The sequence below is a fragment of the Medicago sativa genome, chromosome 6 (assembly GCF_051527215.1).
Source record: "Medicago sativa cultivar Bolivia chromosome 6, Bolivia_mono, whole genome shotgun sequence".
Classification (NCBI taxonomy): domain Eukaryota; kingdom Viridiplantae; phylum Streptophyta; class Magnoliopsida; order Fabales; family Fabaceae; genus Medicago; species Medicago sativa.
Window position 1 is genome coordinate 22,667,247 of NC_140754.1, and position 23,648 is coordinate 22,690,894.

At 31.0% G+C, this 23,648-nt stretch overlaps 2 long non-coding RNA genes and 1 pseudogene across 3 annotated transcripts; all 3 read right to left on the reverse strand.

The window, feature by feature from the left end:
• Positions 1–1,484: 1,484 nt before the first annotated feature.
• On the reverse strand, positions 1,485–3,289 carry LOC146913772 (uncharacterized). 2 transcript variants are annotated; one of them, XR_015013817.1, is made up of 5 exons: positions 3,082–3,275; positions 2,373–2,860; positions 2,031–2,171; positions 1,641–1,802; positions 1,485–1,565 (listed from the first exon to the last, which is right to left on the reverse strand). It is a non-coding gene; the product is annotated as an uncharacterized LOC146913772 (long non-coding RNA). The 2 variants fall into 2 exon arrangements; XR_015013816.1 differs by having other exon boundaries at positions 1,641–2,171; positions 3,082–3,289.
• A 1,153-nt stretch (positions 3,290–4,442) lies between these two features.
• LOC146913773 (uncharacterized) lies at positions 4,443–5,133 on the reverse strand. The gene is made up of 3 exons (XR_015013818.1): positions 5,040–5,133; positions 4,859–4,965; positions 4,443–4,582 (listed from the first exon to the last, which is right to left on the reverse strand). It is a non-coding gene; the product is annotated as an uncharacterized LOC146913773 (long non-coding RNA).
• Positions 5,134–7,952: 2,819 nt separating this feature from the next.
• On the reverse strand, positions 7,953–23,648 carry LOC146913774 (uncharacterized; annotated as a pseudogene).

Below are 23,648 nucleotides of genomic sequence, written 5' to 3' on the forward strand. Positions count from 1 at the left end.
CATCGTATTCGACCCAGCACTTGACCCGACAATGCGACTCAACTTAACAATGCAACTCTTAACAACTTAAATCATCGTGAAACTTCTTGATATGCAAATGCATGCGGTACCATTCAGGGCATCAAGCCCCCAACATATATGAGCGTAAATAGGCTCTTCAACAAAAGTGAGAAAAAGCTGCCGGGCCTCAAGCCCCCAACGTCGTTTGAGCATTAAGCTGCCGGGCCTCAAGCCCCCATCTTTAATGAGTATGCAATGGACTCAATCTTCCTACAACTTAGATGACATCATGAACATCTCTTATAATTCCATTAACATGGACAACTTCTTAAATCTTTACAACTTAGACCGACTCTTGCAACTTCAAGACATGAACTGTCAACAACATTAAACAACAGCAAGATACAGCATACATATAGTGCTAGAATGCATTAACATTAATTGGGAAATGAATTACAACAACATAACCATCTTAGAACATCATAATAAAACTCATACATCATTACTAATAATCTCAGTCCTATAAACAGACTTCTGTAACATCTGGAATCATCCTAAACAACCCTCATTCATACTCCTAAAATCAATTCATGACTACACGTGCGAAGGGATCGCAAACCAAAACTGTTCTGGGCAACTACAGGTCTACTCGCAATGGCGAGTGGTTCTACTCGCAGTGGCGAGCTCAATGGCCTAGCTCGCAGTCGCGAGTGATGTTGCTCGTAGTGGCGAGCGATGGGTTGCAGCTCGCAGTTGCGAGTGTTTCTGCTCGCAGTTGCGAGCGATGAATGTCAGTACGGCCAGAAACCTAAAAATCACAACTTTTCATCTAACCTCATGGTTCTTTCATCCAATTAGCATCTAATTAACACCCTAGGTAATATCTAAGGTATGTACACTAATTTTGCATCAATCTAACATCTTTTCATGGTTCAATCCTCAAATTGGTCAATAACCCTAATTCTCAATTCTCACCAAAACTCAACCTAATCATGCTAAATTCATTTTTCAGAATCATACCCTTAATAATATTGAAAGTTAGTCTTACCCTTACCTGGTGTTGGCATAATCGCAGCTCTCTCTCCCTTGTTTTTCTCTTTCTGACTTTTCTCCCTTCTCTCCAAAAGCGTTACGTAAAAAAACATTTTCTAACTTATGTTGTTATATTTATTTCTCCTTATTACTCTACTCACCTCTAAACTTACTCTTCTCACCAAACAGCCCCATTTTTAATATTTTTATCTTACTTTTCATATCTTATTTTATTTAATAATAAAATAAGTCACACCAACATAACAACTTCACAAAATCATATACTTCACATAATTTATTTATACATCATATAAACCACTCAACTTCATAAATCATATAATTCACACATACAAATCATGTAAATCACTTAGATCATAAATCATATAAGCATATATTTATAAATAGATTCTAAACTTCATTGAATTAATTAAATAATTAAGACGGGCGTTACACCATTGAAATTTGTAAGTTTACATAGATGAAATAGAACACGAATTGGATGCTGTAGTCATTCAAGGTGAAGAATTTTAATTCTGAAAATGATGTCAGCAACATTAGACAGAGTGCGAGAATGCCAAGAATAAAGAGTCAAATAATTATATTCTTACCCAAGACTAAGCCGAATATCACAAAACACAACATATATATCGCTGATAAGGCAAGAAAATAACCATATGAAATCATCCAATATGGCCCGTCACCAAGACCATGCATGAAATCATGATTATTAATTTGTGTTGCTTCTCATAAACCAGCGATGTCAGAACAACCTATATAAAATGCATATGGAGCTTGAATAGTACTCATGTTCAATAGATAAGTACACTAAAACACTTTCTCTATTGTGTTTGGATTAGATGTTAGGTACAATTATTGACTTTGAATATGAGTCATGTATTGTTCCATGAGCAGAAAATCCATAAAGAAAATTTACTTACATCATGATTACAACTTATAGACATATAACTACCTATTTGTTCAGATATTTATGCACTTACCGAAAAAAGTTGCAGGACAACCCATGTAAGAGTAGTTATCTCAATCCTAATTGGGGTCTCAGACTTAGGCATTTCCTTTACAAACTCAAATAAGATCTTGGTGCCGAATCCGTGCAGAAACTGCAAGTAAGCATTTGATATCTGCATGCATGATGATCCTAGATATCAGTCACTAAGAAAGGCTCATTCAGATTGTGCCATTGTGTACCAAAAGTAAAGAAATTACAGGCAATGAATCAAAATCTTATGAATCAAAGAGAAACTGGTTTAACAGAGGAAATGAAAGTTTGCAAGGAGGAAAATCACACACACGAACTATATAGAATCATAATGATACCATACCTATCCTTATTCTTTTGCCCCTTCTTCTTATTTGTAATCCCACCACTGCGCTCAAGCTCCAACGCCCTTAGTTTATTTTGATAAGCAGGTGTCTTCTTCACCATGGCCACAGCCTTAATTAACAAAAAAAAGTCAGTGCAATAAATCTGGATGTTTTAATCTTCTGAAAACATTTCACAAATAACAAATAGAGCAAGTTTCGATTAAGCAGCAGCCAATATGTCATGAGCCCAATTTTTACAACAGTGGCTGTCACCATAATTCCTAGCACTCAAGGACCATGACATGAACAATAATATAAATAACAAAATTGCAATAATGAAATATTATACCAAGAATCAGGCTAGATAACTTCCCTATAGAATCAGGCAGCCAATCAACTTGGTCCATCAACTTGCCATGGAGCTTGAGATCACGAGTTCCTTTCTTTGCAGAAACCTCAATTGTGCTAGCAAGTTTAATCAAACTCAACTTATCACCATCTTGACCTACAAAACAACATCCCATCGGTACAACATTCCATCAAAGTCTAATTCGACCGCAATTTAGGCAGCATCAACCACATTAGAGACCACAATTCTCAACGATATCAAGAATAGCAACACAACCGATCGTTATCATTACTACTGCCATGGTTTAAAACCTTTAATATGGCTATCCAAACAAACAATAATATAAATAGCAAAATTGCAAATGTGAAATATTATACCTGCAGCAGTTGTGGATTTTAATGATGAATCCAAACCAATTATGATAGAATGTAGACTTGGACTTGCTAACATAACTATCATCTCTTGTAAACAATTCAAAACCCTTGGCAGAAACATCTTTCTCAACACGAACCAAGGTAGAAGAAACAGCACTTGAAGGGACCTACTTATCAAAACCACTTTTAGAACCAGAACCAGAAGCCAAATTCTTCGAAAAATTTGTCGAGACCGTTGAAGAAGAACCATTAGAATAACCAATTTTCCTAGAATTTGAACCAGTAGAACCACCACTTGGATTTGAAACACAATTAGAAGCTCTCTGAATCAATTCATCAAACAGTAAATGAACATTCTCAAGATCAAGAAGTTTCAAAGCTTTGCAAACAACTATCTCAATTGCCCAACAAATGTTGGTGTTTTTCGTGGAGGGCAGAGACCAGCAACAGAATGTACTGGGCAACACAAACCTAAAATCATATCATGCCTTCAAAATATCATAGCACCTATTGTTGCATTTGTATCAATTCTAATATTAAAACACAGAATGAATAGATGCTATATTAACAATTCACACATTTTTGTTTTGGCTAAGATAAAAACTCATTTCTGACAAACCAAAAGTTTATTGTTTATAGAAGCATCCAAAAACTACAACAACATCCTCAAAAAAAATTTCAAATTCCTTCAACTCATCAAAATCGATACAAATTAACATCAAAAATCATAAAATCACCCTCTTTCACTCCAAGAACAACAACAAAAATTAAACTATCAAAACAAACCCAGTTTTTAGTTTCAATCAAAATTTTCAACTTAGAATTGATAGACACAAAACGTAAACAACAAACAGCAAAACAAAACCAAAAACCTAAACCTAAACCATAATCCAAAAAGCATTTTTGAAGACATGCAAGCAATAAACAAACAAAACCCTAAGAAATTCTTGAAAAACAAAAACTGCAACATGCCATCGGACATCGATGACACAAATGATACAAACAACAAAAAAAGGACAAAAAATCACCATCTCCAATTGATCGAAGGAAGAAGAAAATACCTGGAGAGAGAACGGACCCTACAATCTCTGGAGAAGACGATCAAGTCAAAAGTATATAGTATTGTTGCTTAATTCAAAGGGTTGATGCAACCTTTTCTGATTTCCTCAAACATTTTTTCAGTTTAGAGAGTCATTGCGAACTTTTACGCTAAAATGAACGTATCATAAAGTGTAATAGCTACCTTATTAGAATCTCATAAATCTTATGACATCAATGTTACCTTCATCAAGAAGTAGAAATTCATGAGTGCCAGGGAAGTCCTTAAGTGCAAGTACATAAGTGGTTCTAGGACCTAAAACTCCCATAGCTACAACAACTTGATCTCTTCCTGTTACTCCAATCAACTTATCACCAGGCCATACACCAAAGATGGTGCCTACTGTGAAATTTGTGTTTACTATGCTCGAACCATCAAGAGGGTCAAATGCAACACTAAATCCACCTGTTAGTTGCATATATTATGAGAAATGCATAGCCTCAAAAATGATACATTTGTATAACAGATTGTAAAGATGGTAAAACATTCCAATCCAGAAAAGATCAGACAAAAACTTTGTCAGTCCTACTTTGGCAATATCATTTCTAAATCCAAATTCCATCAATTGGGGTCCTTCTATCTAAGAAGCATCCAAAACCATATCATTCGCAAACTGACGAAAACTTAATAGTAAAATTACGGGATAAAAATGTTTGTAGCCCCTGCATAATTCATGATTACCGTAAAGATTTTGTAAATGAAAGTATGCTCATCGGCTTCGGGTTTTTTCCGCCGTTCAACGAAATCAGGACATTACATGCAAGCTTGAAATCTCCAAGGAGATAATTCTATGAGCATAGAATCAGATGAATCAATGTTAGAATTGAAAAACAACAATTACATAACGACGGAACTATAGTACCTCCACCAGGAAATTGAAATTTCTCCCCTTCCTTTATCAACCAATGCTGATCAAATTTCTGCTTGTTAATCCAATCATATGGCACATTCCTCTCATTTATTCATGTAACACAAAAATTAAAAATTTGAACAACAATAAATATATATATATATATATATATATATATAGCAAGCAACTTCAAATCAATTCAAACTATAATTATTTCAACTTATAAATCATATATTACAAAACCACTAACATGCAAACAACAAAACAAACCACCAAACACAAAATCATTAAAACCAATCCCCAAAATACTATATGAGTAACAAACTTAAAAAAGTTGATATTTTACAAAAAAAATTCGAGCACAACACATGAAAAAGAAACAAAATCTAGGTAACATGTGTTAGAACTTTTCAGAAATACAAAGACCATTCAAATGTTGTTTATCATTACACAAAATTCTCTAGACAATGATTCCAACAAAATTAACACAATCCACATACATGCATTAAAAAGGCTCTCAAATACAATACCACTAACATGCAAAAAACACAACAAACAACTCTCCAAAACCACAAAATCAACAAACAACAAACAACAGACCAAAACCACAAACCAGAATCAACAAAAAAACAGACCAAAACCACAAAGAACAAGTCTCTAAAAACATGCAACCCGAATCAAGAAGAAACCAATCCTTGAATTAAAAACCCTAATATGCATGTAGTGTCTGACCTTGCCAATGTGCTTTTGGTCTGTTGGCCCATTTTAGGGTCGGTGGTGCGTTCCGAAGCTTTTCTTTACAACTTTATAACCCCAAAACGACATCTAGGCAATGCACATAACACATAACGATTCTCGAATTAAAAATCATGACAATCATAACATAATCATCAAGAACGACTTATGAGAGATTCACTTGAACATGAAGGGGAAAGTAATATTTTCATTAAGGGAAGAAACATAGAGACTCGGCATAGTTTGTCGAGAATAGAATAACATCATAGAGACGATGTATGATAGAATGTGATACGATTAGATATCTTTTCACTAAGAATGTTTTAACAACATATGAGTGCCGTGTCTCTTGTGATCACACTAGGTTGGTTTCAAGAGGTTTCCATTAGGTGAAACGGGATTAGCCGTAAGGGACCCACACGTCACTTAAGGAGTTCCGTTGGTTTACCTTAGATAGGTTTCCATCGGTTAGATAGGGTTTGCGCTTGGGTTTACTCCACCCCGGGGCTCTCCGTAAAACGAATTCAGATATTGTTATTGTTCAACGCTAACTCCTAACTTAATTATTGTTGGTTATGAAACGACGTTAGATACGTTCAAGCTTATGACTAGAATAGTTAAGGATAGTTTTGTCGATGACGATCTTAGGTTTTCCCCTAATCGTCCGACTTAGTAATGTGACATATGTATAGACCTCGATACTTAGAGTGTATCTTGGTATAGCGGTCTTAGACTTTTCCCTTAACCGCGATGTCACACTTAGAGATATTAAGTCTATAACAAGTTTTGATGAAATTCTAGACGGGACTAGCATGCACTACCGTCTATGCAAACATGACCACACACGTATAATCAACCGTCAGGTTGTATTGTAGACACGTGGTAACCATAGGTGTTCCCCGAGGTTATCACTAGCTAGGGTTAGATAGAACTCACTGAGGCATTATGTCTCATCCCTCTCCTTATTTGTTCAGGTTCTCAGGTTTCACGTGGTAAAGGTAAAGAAAAGGCTCTGGATTGATTATGCTTGCAAGGACTTCATCTTGGTGTTAAAGTAGTTGATGCATATGTATAATTATAGATATAGTAGCAATGGTTGTATATGTAGACTTGTACGACAAATCTCTATGTGGAATAATGTATCATAAGACTTCGGTTGTTGTAGTTGTTGAACTTTTTGTCTTGATGACAATGTTGTATTGTAAAAGTTAATGTATCCAATATCAGTTTTAACGCACTTTTGATTATTCTAGACACTATCAAAGTGGGTGTTACACTGTCTGAGATGAAGATTATGTCGGTAATTTTGTTCAGGTCTGATGTGAAGAGATGGGATTGCTTTTGGATTCTTCTTCTTCTTTCTTCTTCTTCTTCGATTTTTTTCTCTTCTTTGTCTCTCAAATGAGAGCCCAAGTCAAATAAGTGAGTATATATAGTGAAAAAATGGTGAGGTGTCAACAAAGAAATTTCACCAATTAGGAAATGACCTCAATGCCCCTAAAGTGTCCAAAATGAGGGCAAAAATGGAATTATCAAGGCCTTGTTTTTTCTGTTATAGGTTAGTAGATAAAACTATTACATTTGATGATAGGAGATATATAACCATTATTGATGGCAATAATATAATAAAATAATTGTTAAAAAAAAAGGCATGTGAATGGTATTAACAAAAAAAAATTGTCAATCTATTTCATCTGTATCATTTTTAATATATTCATTTTGGATTATATATTCGTTTTGGCTATTATTTTCGTGAAAATGTAAATTTACACACAACCATTAATACATTCGAATTTTTTATGTACATGTAATATACAAAATATAATAATTATAAATAATGAAAAGGTGTAATCACAATCCACAATACAAAAACTTCTAATGGAATAAACACGATCATCATTCAATTATTTCTCATCTTGTATATGAAAAAAAAGTGGTTTAAGAAATGGGTTGAGTACATAGACTAAATTCAAACGTCTCATTATCTCAATGCCTTTTGTAATGCTTGATTCTTCTTTCTCATAAGCGGCTTCCTTTGAGGAATTATTTCTATTTGTTTCGTCTTCCCATTTGAAATAGAAAACAATAAAAGATGTAAAAATAAAACTTTTATGTAATCTGATAAAAGAGAATAAAATGAAGACATCAATATATGTTAATGAGAATGAGAGACTATCAATTTTCAAACGCCTACAAGCCAAAATCTAACATCAGGAACAATAAACAATCACTCAGAAACCAAAATCTAACATCACAAACAACAAACATTGAATTCATTTTTAGAATAAGAACCATGGAAAGTAATTTGGAAATAATAAAACATAGAATAATACAACAAACAAAGAAAATAGGGGGTTTAGAAAAGACTTTCGGACTTTTGTTTGGACCGTTGTGGAATGCCTCGGTTTAGATTTCCGTAGGTGGTTGTCTTTATTATTTTTTTGCTCTTCTTTTCTGTTTTTTCGCTTTTTTGTTTTTTCTTCGAGGGTTTTGGCCTAGTCCCCCCCCTCTTGTATTTTCCCCCTTTTTTAATAAAATTTGAGATTGTCGGCATAGGATGGGAGTTCATCGGGGTGCCAACCTAGTTGGGATGTCGTTGCTTCTCCTTGATGCCTGTCCTCTCTCATGGTTTAGCAAAAAAAAAAAAATATCTTTATCTTTATCTTCTACATCTACAATCTACATCTACAATCTACATCTACATCTACAATCTACAATCTCAATGTCATTGTTTTCTCAATATCATTAATGATATGCTAAGTAGGAGTAATTGCTTTCAAAATCAAATTATATGAGAATCATATTTCAAATCACATAATATCCTTCACATTCAATTGTTATCAAAACAATAAAAAAACTTCATATGTTTGACTAACACTTTTAAAATAAGGGTAATGCTATCCAGTTCCCCCGGGCACTGGTTAAGGCGCAATAAATTGATAGATTCCATTTATTTACCTTAATTAAAGTGAGAAATAATAAGTCAACTAATTAAAATTAATAAAAGCTGTATTCAATACTCTCTCGCTATTTTGTTTTGAAGAGGATCTAATTACACATTTAATGATTTTGTATTTGATATTTTATTTGGATATGTTTTATCTTTGAAATTGCTAATTTATTTTGGACTTTAAAATATCTTGTCTTAGTGTAATTATTTCTGCAACTTTTAATTAAAAAAATGAAAGAAAACAATATGCTTTGAGGAAAATTCACATGGATATAAATTGGTCAACTCTCAAAATTATATGATAGTTGTGCCTTTATGAGAGTATTGAATACAACTTCTGTTAATTTTAATTAGTTGATTTATTATTTCTCATATTAACTGAGATAAAATAAATGGAACTGATGAATTTATTGCTCCTTAACCAGTGCTCCGGGGGCATCGGTTAGCAGCACCCTTAAAATAATATTCATTGGAATCAAATCAAAAGTCAGCAATCAAATTAACCATCTTTTGTGAGAAATTAATAGCCATATAATTGTAATAATCCCACTCAAAATTTAGCAATCACAATTCAATTGTAGATATCACACGTTTAACCTCCATACAAATTCATCAATCAAATTAACCTTCTTTTTGACAAATAATATCCCATATTCTCTAAATCCTTAATCAGCTCCTCAATTATAGAAGCAATGGTGCTATATAATTGTACTTTGTATCCTCTCTATTCAATCTTACAATTCTTACTCTTATTTGTTGGAATATCCTCTCAATTGTAGTACTTTTCATTATGTTTTACACATGCTTTGCAATTGCTTTTTCTAATTTCTATTACAGTGACACTGAAATCTCCTCACTTGATTTTAAATCTCATGTATGCATGATACAGAGAAACATGTGTTTTCAATGAACCAAACATTTTATAATGAATTGTCTAAGTCAGGATGTTGCTCTAATGAGGTGGATCTGGTCAATCTAGAGTAGCGAATTGTAATTATTATGTCTGTACATCTTGCTAATTATTTTTTTATTTTTTTGAAAAATTGTTAATCTAAATTTTAATCTCATTTGTTTTACAAAATAGTCATGAACTTAATGAAAAACTCTCAAGGACATATCGATCTTTTGCCATGGACTGCATTGGTTCAATCTTGAACCAATTTTTTTATTGAATTTTTCACTTACAGCCATCATGTATGCGTTTATCATCATTGTAGGAATCATTTTTTTATCATGATTTTTTTTTTCAATGTAGATCTCCATAACATAATTTGTTCAAGATACTTTATCAAGAATTAATTTTGATACTGTACTACTAATAACTTGACTAATGGAAGTAATCATTTTTCGGGATTTGATATCCAACCTTTAGAAGATTCATTTATTTTTTTTTTTGGTTACAACCTTTAGAAGATTCATTTATTTATGTTAGAATGATATCTTTTACTATTTTTATTTGTTTTTGAAGGAATCTTATACTTTTTATGTTTATGATTTCATTGTAACTAATGATAGGCTCATTCAAATGTTTTTGTAAAAAAAAAGGCTCCTAGCTTCAAATATTTATCAAGTGGAGTGCTAGACTAATCTATATCTATATTATATAAATTTACGACCTTTCTTAAAGATACATATGGTAATGTTTTTCTCATATAACATGTGGCATCTTGAACCAAACCATTCTCCCATATGACATGTGGCATCTTGAACCAAACCAAGGAATGTCATGAGTTTGGCATTTAATGAAATGTATAAAAAAAAAAATTATTTTCATAATAATAATGTGAGACAATTATATATCATGTATTTTATTGATTGCCAAACAAATATGGATACAATCAATGTCTTAATTTATTGTTTAAAAAAATCAATGTCTTAATTTATGTTTTAATATTTCAAATGTTGCGAAATAAAATTGGTCAAAACAAATTTGGTGTAATTAAGTTTCTAAATATATTTTATTGACAATTAAAATTAAAAAAAAAAGGAATCACGTGGTACCGAAAGTAATAATAGTTTTGTAATACGTAATCGTATCTTTTGTTTTTGAAAGAACATATCATTTTTCTATGAGACCAAATCTCACCATTATGATTTTCCTTAACAACAAAAATAAAAAAAATTAAAATGTATTACTTTTTTTTGGGAGTTAAAACGTATTACTTAATGGTTAAGATAGAAAATATGTATAACTCGTATAGTGACCCGTGCCAAGCACGGGAAATAAAAACCTTTTAGGATCAAATGTATAGATTTTATATTATGTTATAGTATTAAAGTTATAAGTGTGGTTATAATTTAAATTTGACATGGGAAAAAAATATCATCTTAGCATATGTAATATTTTTGCAAAAATACGTCAACGTACTGTATATTATTATTTGTTGACATAATGTATTTTATTAATCATAAAAACTAAAAAATTTATATTTTTTTATATAATAGTCAGTGTCAGATGTATACACCTAGTCTGTGAATGCAAACGTTAAATTTTTTACGGGTGTGTATAAGTATAGTTTGGGCTACAGAAACCGATTGTTATTTTTTTTATTTTTTACAAAATCAATGGTCTAAAGTAAATATTGTATTTTAGGGTAACAACGATGTAAAAAAAAAACGTTCCGCGTATTGTTATACCTGAAAAGTGCATCAATTAAAAGTCAATGGCAGGAGGATCTGCTTATATAGAAATTGCATGTCTTGTAATGACCAGTACGCCTTACAAAGAAATAAAAAAAAATGACTTCCAAACAATACGCAACTTTTGTTTTCTAAATTATAGCAACAACAATTGTAAAACATAACCAATGATCATACTTTTTGAAAAACTTCACGATACACAACATTTGTGGTCTCCTTGCAAACATTATTATCTTCATCCAAGATGAGCAGCTTCAAACCTTTTCTAGAAGTAACTCGAGAGACAGCGACATAGAGTTGTCCATGCGTGAACACAGACTTAAGAAGATTAACTCCCACTCGAGATAAAGATTGACCCTGACTTTTATTTATTGTCATTACAAAACAAAGCGTCAATGGAAATTGTCTGCGCCTGAATTTGAAGGGTAGTCCTGGATCACTCGAAATAAGATTCATCCTCGGAATGAATACCCTGGTAGCTACCCTTTTTCCTGTAATTACGGTATCAACTATCATGCTCTTCCCTAGATGTGTAACTGTCAGCCTCGTACCATTACACAGTCCATTGGCATGATCGATGTTTCTCATCAGCATAACTGGACATCCCACCCTTAGTTTCAACCGGTGATTTGGAATTCTAGAGCTCTTAGTACCATTAAGAAATTCTGTTGTGAACCACTCGCTTTGGACATCAGAATTTTCACCCGATCGACAAACAGAATCAGAGCTTAAATACTTTTTCTCTTCATCTGGAATCAGTGACATCATATATTCGTTAACATGCTCAGCTGAATCAAGCGTTGGTGCGAGTATTCCCTTTCTTGGAAAAATAGCGGGTCACCAATGTTATCATTCAAATCGGGATACATAAAGTCTATAAGTGACATCAACGGATTTGTTGTGTCTGATATGAGCAAATCTTCACGAATTTCTACCTGCATTTCACCATTCTCATCCGAAGTGTCGTTGACGTCTCTAATTACCAAAATTAACAATTTCTTCCTGCTCTGCAGGTACCGAAGATGCACCTAATCTCATATTAACAGTAAGCCTCAACAAATTACAATAAGCCCATATCCTTGATGAATTGATTGAGGCATCAACAATATCCTGCCTCGTTCCTTTTCGAACAACAGGCAATATCTGCCTGAAATCACCACCTAAAACTACTGTCATTCCACCAAAATGTCTAAACTCGTTTAAGGGATCATTCTTGGACATGATATCATGCATTGATCGGTCAACTGCCTCAAAGCACCATCGGTGCATCATTGGAGCCTCATCCTAAATTATCAACTTTGCAGCATGCACCAGGTCTGCCCTAGGACTATCCTTTTCCATCGTAAGCGATGATGTCTCATTAATCTCAATAGGGACTGTTAGTGTCGAGTGCACGGTTCTTCCACCTGGTAATAGAAGAGTCTCTATAGTGCTGGATGCAACATTCAATACAATTAACCCCTTCGATCTAACAACAGTCGATAATGTTTTCCATATAAAGGTTCTTCTAGTACCACCGTAACCATATAAGAAAAAGAAACCACCGTCGTCAGAATCAACGGACTCCATGATTTTGTCATGCACACATCTTTGTTCATCAGTTAGCATCAGTAACATATCAGCGTGTGTCTTTTCCAGTTCATCTTTGTTGTAATTTAGCTCATCAACGATAAGCTTATTTGTGAAAGTTGGCATGTATGTTGCGTTTGGCCTGGGCATGGATTTGAAATCAGTAAGCGACTGTCTGTTTTCCTGAAGCAGCATTTCAATTTCAATCAAACACAGGTTTTTCACGTCATCGTCACTGATATGCAGATCTTCATATTAAATGTAAAGTCACGAAATTAATATTAACACCCTTGCATGCATATGTGTGCACGTTGAAGAGAAAGAAAAAATATTAGCTTTATATGAGAATCCTTTATATTTAAACATATCAGCCTAAAAAATGTGGAAAATGCTGAATGGTATCGTAGAGTTAGTAACTCTTAGTTTGTTCTTTACTATATCCTAAAAAAGTACCTCTTAACTACTTAAACTACTCTAATCAGCCTTTACTATATCCTTGAAGACACACCCCTCGAAAACAACATTGTCATCAAGGTTGGAATGTGCTAATTTTCTTAATGTATAATAGTCTTCAAATGTATCACCCTTATCCCTATTTTTTGTTAGTAAAGTACTGTTTTTCTTCACATCTTCAACAATAACATGAGTAGTTTCTCTCCACTTCCTTTGCATAAGCTTTTCATTTTGAGAAAAAGATAGATAAAACCATTTGAAATAAATTATTTGTCTAAGAAACTTTTATAAAAATAATTGCCTCGTCCATGTCATTTGCACCCTGATGCTAAACTCGTCATCATAGAATTCCAAGCAATTTTGGCTTGTGTTGCTTCAAAAACAACAACAAAGGAGTACGTAAAGAAAAGTGCGGTGGAGACAACATTAACAAAGCGTATCTCAGTGGAGACATGTTTTTACTTTGAATTTTAATGTTACCTCTTAATGCATTTTAAGTGCAGCTTTTCCTTTTAAAGTTGCATAGTGACACGCCATTTGTTCTAATTCTCATCAATGACAATTACAACATGTTCTAGCGTTAAAAAGAAAAACATATCATTATGTCTTGAAACATGCCTATTTTCATTTCTGTCTTTGTCATAAAAACTAAAAATGATAGTAAGAGAATATAAGCAATGCAACGGAAATTAACGTACTTATTTTATTTACTTTTACTCGAACAATTTACATATTTATTTAAGTTTAACTATATATATATATATATTTTAAATTGAATATTAATCTACACAAAGTTAGTGAATATTTAAGTTATTTGATATATAAATCAGTATAAATTTAAAGTAACTTTAGTATAAATTGTAAAGTTTTTTTTACAAAAAATATAACTCGTAATTTTGTGTAATTTTTGTAAAAATATTATATAGTTTTATTAAGATATTTGCTTTTACAAATATAAAGTATATGTAGTTTACAACTATATTTTATTTTAAATTAGTATCTTTATCCTAACTAATAAATTGTTTCAAGGGGTTGAATAGTTCAAATGGTTTGAGTTAAGGAATAAGAAATTTGAGATACTGTGGTCAAACTGAAACGAAAGAGTAAAGATTAATCTAACAACTACAAATTTGTGGGCTACAATCCAATCTCATATCCTCTTTACATTCACAATATCTTTTTTTCATTCTTATCCTCAATAATGCCTACACCATTTCTCGATCTAACTATTCCAGTTTAACAATGCTTAAATACTGAACTATCTAATTCTTTCACCTTTTCACCCACCCACTTAGTTTCTTGTTGGCACTTAAAATTAATTTTCTTCCTAGTCATAACGTCAATGATTTCCATATATGTTCAAGTAAGGGTGCCTTTATTCCATGTTCAAAAACAGATCATACTCTCATGAACTAACTTCTTTACCCACACTTGTTCACAAAGGTGGGGGACCCTTCATTATTTTTTACTTCATTCAGGCATCGATGTATCCACCTTTGCTCATTTAACATTGTACTTGAGCTATACAACACGTTTCTTCTAGGCACTGACCTAATGTTCACACTATTATATACTTGGTCCATGCCATAGAGATTCAAAGTGTTTCAATTAAATTCAAGTGTTCAAGTTTTAAACAGTAGAATCTAGTCCAAGTCTTGAAATTTTTATAACATTTAATTAAAGAGTTTTTCTATCATGTGCAAATTTACACATGTTAAGAAGTTTAAAGTAGTATCGTTGATTTGGAACTTGTGTATTTTCTATTAATATGTAATTTTTTAATAAATAATTATTGTTTTTCAATAAATAGTTGCTGCTTTTAGATACTTTAACATGTGCAATAATGCACCCTTTAACTATATATATATATATATATATATATATATATATATATATATAAGATATTTGTTAAAAAGTTATGTGCAATTATTTGTTAATCCATCCTAATGAAACTTGATTGCATCAAGTAATAGATTACAATGAAAACCGACCCATCATTTGAAATAGGTCTCCTCATCGATAATTAATTTTTTTCATACCCATAACGATCATAAAATTATATTTGCTTAAATTTAATTTTTTTTTTGAATATTTTTTTAATTAGACGACGAATGAATTGAATGATTCTATTTCCCTCATCAATGGAACTCTATTCAGTTCATTAAAAAACAATGACATATTGAAAGTGCCCATCCCACTTTTACTAAAAAAAAAATAAAAAATTCAGGAGAAAAACAGGTATATTTTTATTTTATTTTTTAGGAAAAAGAATGGTTTGCATGGTATAATATGAGTTAGAGTGTCCGTTGTACTCTCTTTTATTATGTATTATTTTTCATATTAAAACTCAAAACCTTTTTGTACCAAAAAAAAACTCAAAACCTTTAAATATCCAATTTTATTCATTTTACTTCTGATAAAATGTATTTTTTTAATTTTGATTTAATGCACATTAGGATTATAGAAATAATTTTTTTTAATGATTTCTATAATAAAAAAATTCATAATAAAAACACTAAAAATTTCAATTCTTGTAAATAAAAAACTATAATAATCATTTATAAGTATAATAAAAATTTCTACAACTAATTAATTAGCTTATCTTTAACTTTCATTTAAAATTTAAGGGTGACCATTGTTTTTCTGTTAAATTTTAAATTAGCAACCACATAATATCAAATAAGTTATTTTTCCCAATTTTTTTATCAATATGAAGTTCATATTTTGATTGATTCTCATGATTACCAAGAACTTGCTTGGTTTGATTTATTTTTTATTTGAAAGATGGTTTAATGATCTATTGTTTACCAAGAATAGTAGAAACATGTATTGAAGATTCGGATGAGGGTCAAGAGTAAACACAACTAAGAGAATGAGACATACCTATTTATTATTGCTTGATTTAAAATATTCCTTAAATTTGTTTTTTGTGATTGACTTGATTGAAGCATTTCAAATTTCTACAATTTGTTTACCTTTAATACAATTAATTCATGGGTTTTATTTTTTAAAAAATAAAAGAGGATTTTTTTTATGATGGTTTAAAAGTCATTTAAAGTTGATTGACTATGGAAAACGGAAAACTTGTTTTATATTCTCAAATGATTTAAAGAACTCAGTGAATTTCTTTTTTAAGATATCCCTGATTGTAGCATTTCAAAGTTTCAACAAATCATTTATAATTAATACAATTAAAGTATGTGTTTAATTTTTGAAAGAACAAAATAGGATTTTTTTATGCTTATTTAAAGGTTATTTAGAGGTACTTTCTAACAATTTTTTATGTCGTATTCACGCGGAAGTCACGATCCCTTGCTATAAGCATACACAATAACTAATAACAATCACTTGAACTATTTTATTTCTCCCAAGTCTCTGGAATCTAATGTCGTGAAACAAAGAAAAAAAAGATAGCCTATTTAGAAAGTTTGTACCAAATTAATTTCATTCAAAATATTACAATGTTTATTTCAAATATTACAATGCGATCACTTATTTAGAAAGTTTATACCAAATTAATTACATTCAAAATATTGTTGATCCTTAGAGATATTTGTCTTAATTAAAAAATAATAATGTCTCGAATTTTCATAATTTATAAACATAAAATATAAACTCCTTAATTATTTGGTCAAAGGTTTATTTCATGGCACTACAAAAAAAAAAGTTTTATTTCATGGCATTCTTAAATTTTTCTCGAAAAAAGAGTTTTCTCTTTACTCTTTTGTGAAAATGACTAAATGAGCTGTAACTATATAAATCAATTAATATTTTTTTATTATTTTTATTAATTACCATTTACATTACAACATATATGCTGTTGTGATGGATAAATTAAATATGTCAATTAAGATTATTACTTCCCTCAACAAAAAAAATAAAATCATAACAAATTAAATACTAAAATTTGTAAGCAATAAACGAATATACAATTTACCGAAGAAAAGAGGACATGAGATTGTTGGTTTGGAATTGAAACTTGGGTGTTGCCATTTGATAGTGTGTGTGCATGATGTTTATTTTTTATTTTGACTAAACCGACTTTAAAAAAAGGAGAAAATGATAAACTCCATTAAAAACTAATTGTAGTAAAAAGCATTAAAATGATGATTAATTTATTAACTAATTTCATCAAAATAACACTCATTTGTTCCATTTTTCAGTCTGATTACATATAAATTATAACAAAAAATTATACAATTCTTCTTTGTATAAGAGACATAAAAAGTGACTCATCATAGTAGAAAATTTATCTAGATTCTTTTCTAATAAGAACGACTATTTTTTTTTTAATCTCAAAGTTTGTCATAATGTCATCTAATTTTTTCCTCTAGGCCCTCGTGTGAAGAATATGTTGTCTTGAACTCAACCACCAAATAATCGGTTTCATCTATAAAATAATATCTCAATATTCTTATTTTTTGTACTTGTTCGTGATTTCTTGATTCAAATCACCTGTATGCATCAGAACCATAAAAGCAAAAAAAAAATATATAGTATTCATTTATGAACCATCCATAAATTTAAACAGAATAATAAAGAAAACAAAAAAGCATAAACAATGTCATAAAAACATAAGGAAGAATAAAATAAGTCACCGGAAAAAAAGTTAAAGGAGAAATGAAGATTTTTTATATAGGAGAGACGAAGAAACTATTTTTATGTTGTGAACGTTTGATTCATCAAAATCGCAGCATGAAAGAAATATTACTCTTGAAACATTGACATCAATGAAAAAAATATGAAGAAAAAAGAATAAAAAAACTAAACAATCTTTGTGTGAACATTTGAATCATCAAAATCACAACATAAAGGAAATATAAATCTTGTAGCATTGATATCACAACATAAAAGAAATATAAATCTTGTAGCATTGATATCAAAGTAAAAAAAAATGAAGAACAAAGAATAAAAAACTAAAGAAAATAGAAAGAAAAAGAAAGAGTGACATAGAAAAAAAAACGGGGGATAAGAGTTGTGAATTGTGATGTGAAATTATGTCAATCGAAATTTCTAATTTATACACTTGTTTCACACCGTAATTTGGTATAATAACCATTATTTTTTTAACATTCTTAAAAAACAATTGTTCTATATAGGGTATTCATTTACAAAATTATTTGGTCATGAATCAATTTTAATGTCCTTAAATTATTTTAATAGCCATTAAAAGCGTATCATAAAAAAGTGTCCTATTCTAAGTTTTTTTTTTTTTGAAATCTCCTATGCTAAGTTTGAGGTGATTTTGACATATATATTTAACATAATCATTTAAAAATATCGTAAAAATAGAGGTCATTTTTTTTTCTTCCGATTATGTGTTTTTTTTTATTATTATTATAATATATGTAATGATCCAAGCTTAAACAATTAAAATTTTGATCAGTGATAATAGTGAACATTTTCTCACTAAATGTTTCATTAAAAATAATAATTCTTATTAATAGTTTGTTTTCATTATTGTTTTCACATTATAGTGACATTTAAGTTTGACCCTTTTTTATAATAATATTACAATATATAAACTTCTTTATTTTCTTAACGAAAATACGACATATGCTATTTTTTAAGAACGAAAATACAAAACATAATGAAGTGTATCATTTGGTTTTGTTACTTTTAATTTCAAACACAAAATAATTTAGATATAAATAGATTCGTGTGTATATGTGTGTGAAAAGAAAAAATTCAATTAAAATAATAGTTCAGATATATTATATATTTAATATTCCATGAATAGCAACACATGAAATTAGAATAATTTTATAAAACTCAAATAAAAATAAAATTAACAGCATTAAATGTCAAATTCATTGTGAGCAAAAGAAAACATATATATATATATTTTTTTTAATAATATGGCTCGTTGATATAAGTTATAAAACATTTAAAAAAAATAAAAAAAATAATGCATGTTTTTTTGTTTTTTGTTAATAACATGGCTACTTGATATAAGTTATAAAATATACAACGACAGTCTTAAATTTAATCGGTTTCTCTCAAAAAAAAAGATTAGTTTAAATAGGGTATCAATCGGTCAATGTTACAACAATATTTTTCATTAAAAAAATTATTATTAATTTCTTTTTTAGAGAATTTATATATTGCATTACATTATAATACAAATAATATAACACAATGATATAATATAATTGATACATATGATACCAAAAATGAATTACAAAAATTAATAGTGAAAGTTATAATAATGCAAAGTTATAATAATTCCAAAAATAATGCATAAGAATAAAACAACATTAGAGTGCCACGTGTCGTGACTTGAAAGAAATTCTAAAACATTAAAATGTGGTGACACATGTCAAGAAGAGAAGAGAAGAAAAATGAAATAGGTCCTAAATTTATATAACTAGTATAGTGACCCGTGCCAAGCACGGGGAAATAAAAAAGTTTTTTGATCAAATGTATGGATTTTATATTATGTTATCTTAAAGTTATAAGTGTGGTTATAATTTAAATTTGATATGGGAACAAATATCATCTTAATTTTGTTAATGTTGTATATATTTTGAAATATCTAAACATTGCACATAACGATTAAAGTATTTGGATTTATACTTATACTAATTATTTGTAGTATAAGATGTACTCATTGTTAAACTTAGCATATGTAATATTTTTGTAAAAATACGCCGACGTACTGATATTATTATTTGTTGGCATAATGTATTTTATTAATCATAAAAACTAAAAAAATTGTATTTTTTTATATAATAATCAATGTCAGATGTATACACCTAGTCTGTGAATGCAAATGATAAATTTTTTACGGGTGTGTATAAATATAGTTTGGGCTACAGAAACGCCGATTGTTATTTGTTTTTATTTTTTACAAAACCAGTGGTCTAATGTAAATATTGTATTTTAGGGTAACAACGATGTAAAAAAAAAGTTCCGCGTAATGTTATACCTGAAAAGTGCATCAATTAAAAGTCAATGGCATGAGGATCTGCTTATATAGAAATTGCATGTCCTGTAATGACCAGTATGCCTCACAAAGAAATTAAAAAAAAAATGACTTTCAAACAATACGTAACTTTAGTTTTCTAAATTATAGCAACAACAATTCTAAAACATAACCAATGATCATACTTTTTGAAAAACTTCATGATACACAACATTTGTGGTTGCAAACATTATTATCTTCATCCAAGATGAACAGCTTCAAACCTTTTCTAGAAGTAACTCGAGAGATAACGGCATAGAGTTGTCCATGCGTGAACACTACTTAGGAAGATAAACTCCCACTCGAGATAAAGATTAACCCTGACTTTTATTTATTGTCATTGTAAAACAAAGCATCAATGGAAATTGTATGCGCTTGAATTTGAAGGGTAGTCCTGGATCACTCGGAATAAGATTCATAACTGGACATTCGACCCTTAGTTTCAACCGGTGATTTGGAATTCCAGAGCTCTTAATACCATTAAGAAATTCCAATGTGAACCACTCGCTTTGGACATCAGAATTTTCACCCGATCGACAAACAGAATCAGAGCTTAAATACTCTTTATCTTCACCTGGAATCAGTGACATCATATATTCGTTAACATGCTCAACTGAATCAAGCGTTGATGCGAGTATTCCCCTTTATTGGAAAAATAGCGGGTCACCAAGGTTATCATTCAAATCGGGATACACAGAGTCTATAAGTGACATCAACAGATTTGTTGTGTCCGATATGAGCAAATCTTCAGGAATTTCTACCTTCATTTCACCATTCTCATCCGAAACATCGTTGCCGTCTCTAATTGAGAGTATCCACTTGCCAAAATTAGCAATGTCTTCCTGCTCTACAGGTACCGAAGATGCACCCAATCTCATATTAACAGTAAGCCTCAACATATTACAATAAGCCCATATCTTTGATGAATTGATTAAGGCATCAACAATATCCTGCCTCGTTCCTTTTCGGACAACATGCAACATCTGTCTGAAATCACCACCTAAAACTACTGTCATTCCATAAAAAGGTCTAAACTCGTTTAGGGGATCATTCTTGGACATGATATCACTCATCCCAAATTATCAACTTTGCAGCATGCACCAGGCCTGCCCTAGGACTATCCTTTTCCATCGTAAGCGATGATACCTCATTAATCTCAATAGGGACTGTCAGCGTTGAGTGCGCGGTTCTTCCACCTAGTAATAGAAGAGCTGATATACCGCTGGATGCAGCATTCAAAACAATTAACCCCTTCGATCTAACAGCAACCGACAATGTTTTCCATATAAAGGTTTTTCCAGTACCACCGTAACCATATAAGAAAAAGAAACCATCGTCATCGGAACCAACAGATTCCTTGATCTTGTCATGCACACATCTTTGTTCATCAGTCAGCATTAGTAACATATCAGCGTGTGTCTTTGCCAGTTCATCCTTGTTGTAATTTAGCTCATCGACGATAAGCTTGTTTGTGAAGGTTGGCATGTCTACTGCGTTTGGCTTGGGCATAGATTTGAAATTAGTAAGCAAACGTCCGTTTTCCTGAAGCAGCATTTCAATTTTAATCAAACACAAGTTCTTCAAATCATTGGCATTGATACGCAGATTTGTATATTAAATGTAAAGACACAAAATTAATATTAGAACCTTTGCATTCATGTGCGTACACGTTGAAGAGAAAGTAAAAATCTAAGCTTTACATGATAAGCCTTTATATTTAAACGTATCATTCTGTGTTGAAACATGCTTATTTTCTCTTCTGTCTTTCTCCTAAAAACTCAAAATGCTAGGGAAAATTGTAGCCTCTTTTGGGTAGATAGCCACAAATCAAACGTGTTACTCAAATCATGGCTCGTCATACCAAAATATTTGTTAAGTTCATGACCACTAAATACATATTATCATGACGTAATACGAAGAACAATCCATTAAGTTTGCCACTAAAACTACGATAGCTTGGTAGCAGTAGCAAATGGTGTTTATTTGTCTTACATTTATATATAATCAAGTATATTGAATTGGATTGATCTACTTAAAAGATATATATAGTGGAAAGCTCCCAGGTGTGTCTATTGTCTTAGGTAGCTTGATTTTATCTTTCTTACCCGTGTGAGAGACATATATCAGTTAATTTAGTATTACAAGGCCTAAAATTATATTTTCTTCACTTGAATATATGGTCTACAAATAAGATAGTAAGACCTAAGCCATATAAATATATGTAAAACTCTAGATGTCAAATAAATATGTAAAGAACTTTTCAAAAAGTTATAAAAAGAATGGTGGCGCACCTTTTAACTTTCATTTTCCAACTCATTCTATGTTATTGGTTAGTGTGTTGAAATGATGCATGAACTCTGAAACCATTAGCAGACCAATTATATGTGATTTATATATTTAAGCTCTTCTTAAATTGAGTTTTTAAACTTGTATCTTACTTCAAGCTCAGTATTCTATAGGTTGTTGTATAAATTCTTTCTCATCAAAGTATAAATTGTATCTGTTTATTATCAGTACTTAAATAGATAAATATATTTATCGAGACAGGCATACAATACTTTGAGCATGAATATGTCAACCATTTTCTAAATTGTGCCTTTTTAATCAAAGAAAAAAAAATGCAAAAATCAGATCTTACACAAAACAAAATGGTACATAGATTTCAAAATAAGTACAATAAATATTACCCGAAATATTCAGATGCCTACTACATTCAAATAAGATACCATCGGACAGCAACTGCCATGTCGCATCCCATACAATATTCTGGCTTCATTGTGCTAGTGGTTAAGAGATGCACAAACGACCAACATAATTGTTGACCTGAACCAAACTCACCATGTTCCGTGATACCATCTATAAACTCTCTGTCGTCATCAAGTAATCCCAAAGCTTCCTGGAACGTGTCATAGGTATGTCCATTAACTGTTTTTATGCAACTATATCCCATGCAACCCTTCTGAACGGTCAACAGTATCCTCATGTAGTACAACTCCCCTATACCAGACGGCGTGTAATGAAGTCTTCCAATTTGATATCCTTGTTTACGTGGTTGCCACTGTTTGTCTTTCTTGACGTAAATAAATCTTCTTGGAAATTCAGCATACGTCAGATTGTGACCGCCTACATACCGACGATTTGTTTCAAACCATGCGAGAAAAGTTGTTGATGCTTCCTCGTTATACCTCACTATGTCCTCGATGTCACGATCACCATCGTATAGTACCGATTGTTCATTATGCGTGTGAAACGTCAGTTTAAGAACATGAGGCCATTTATGGTGTATATCAAAAGAAAATATTCTTAACAT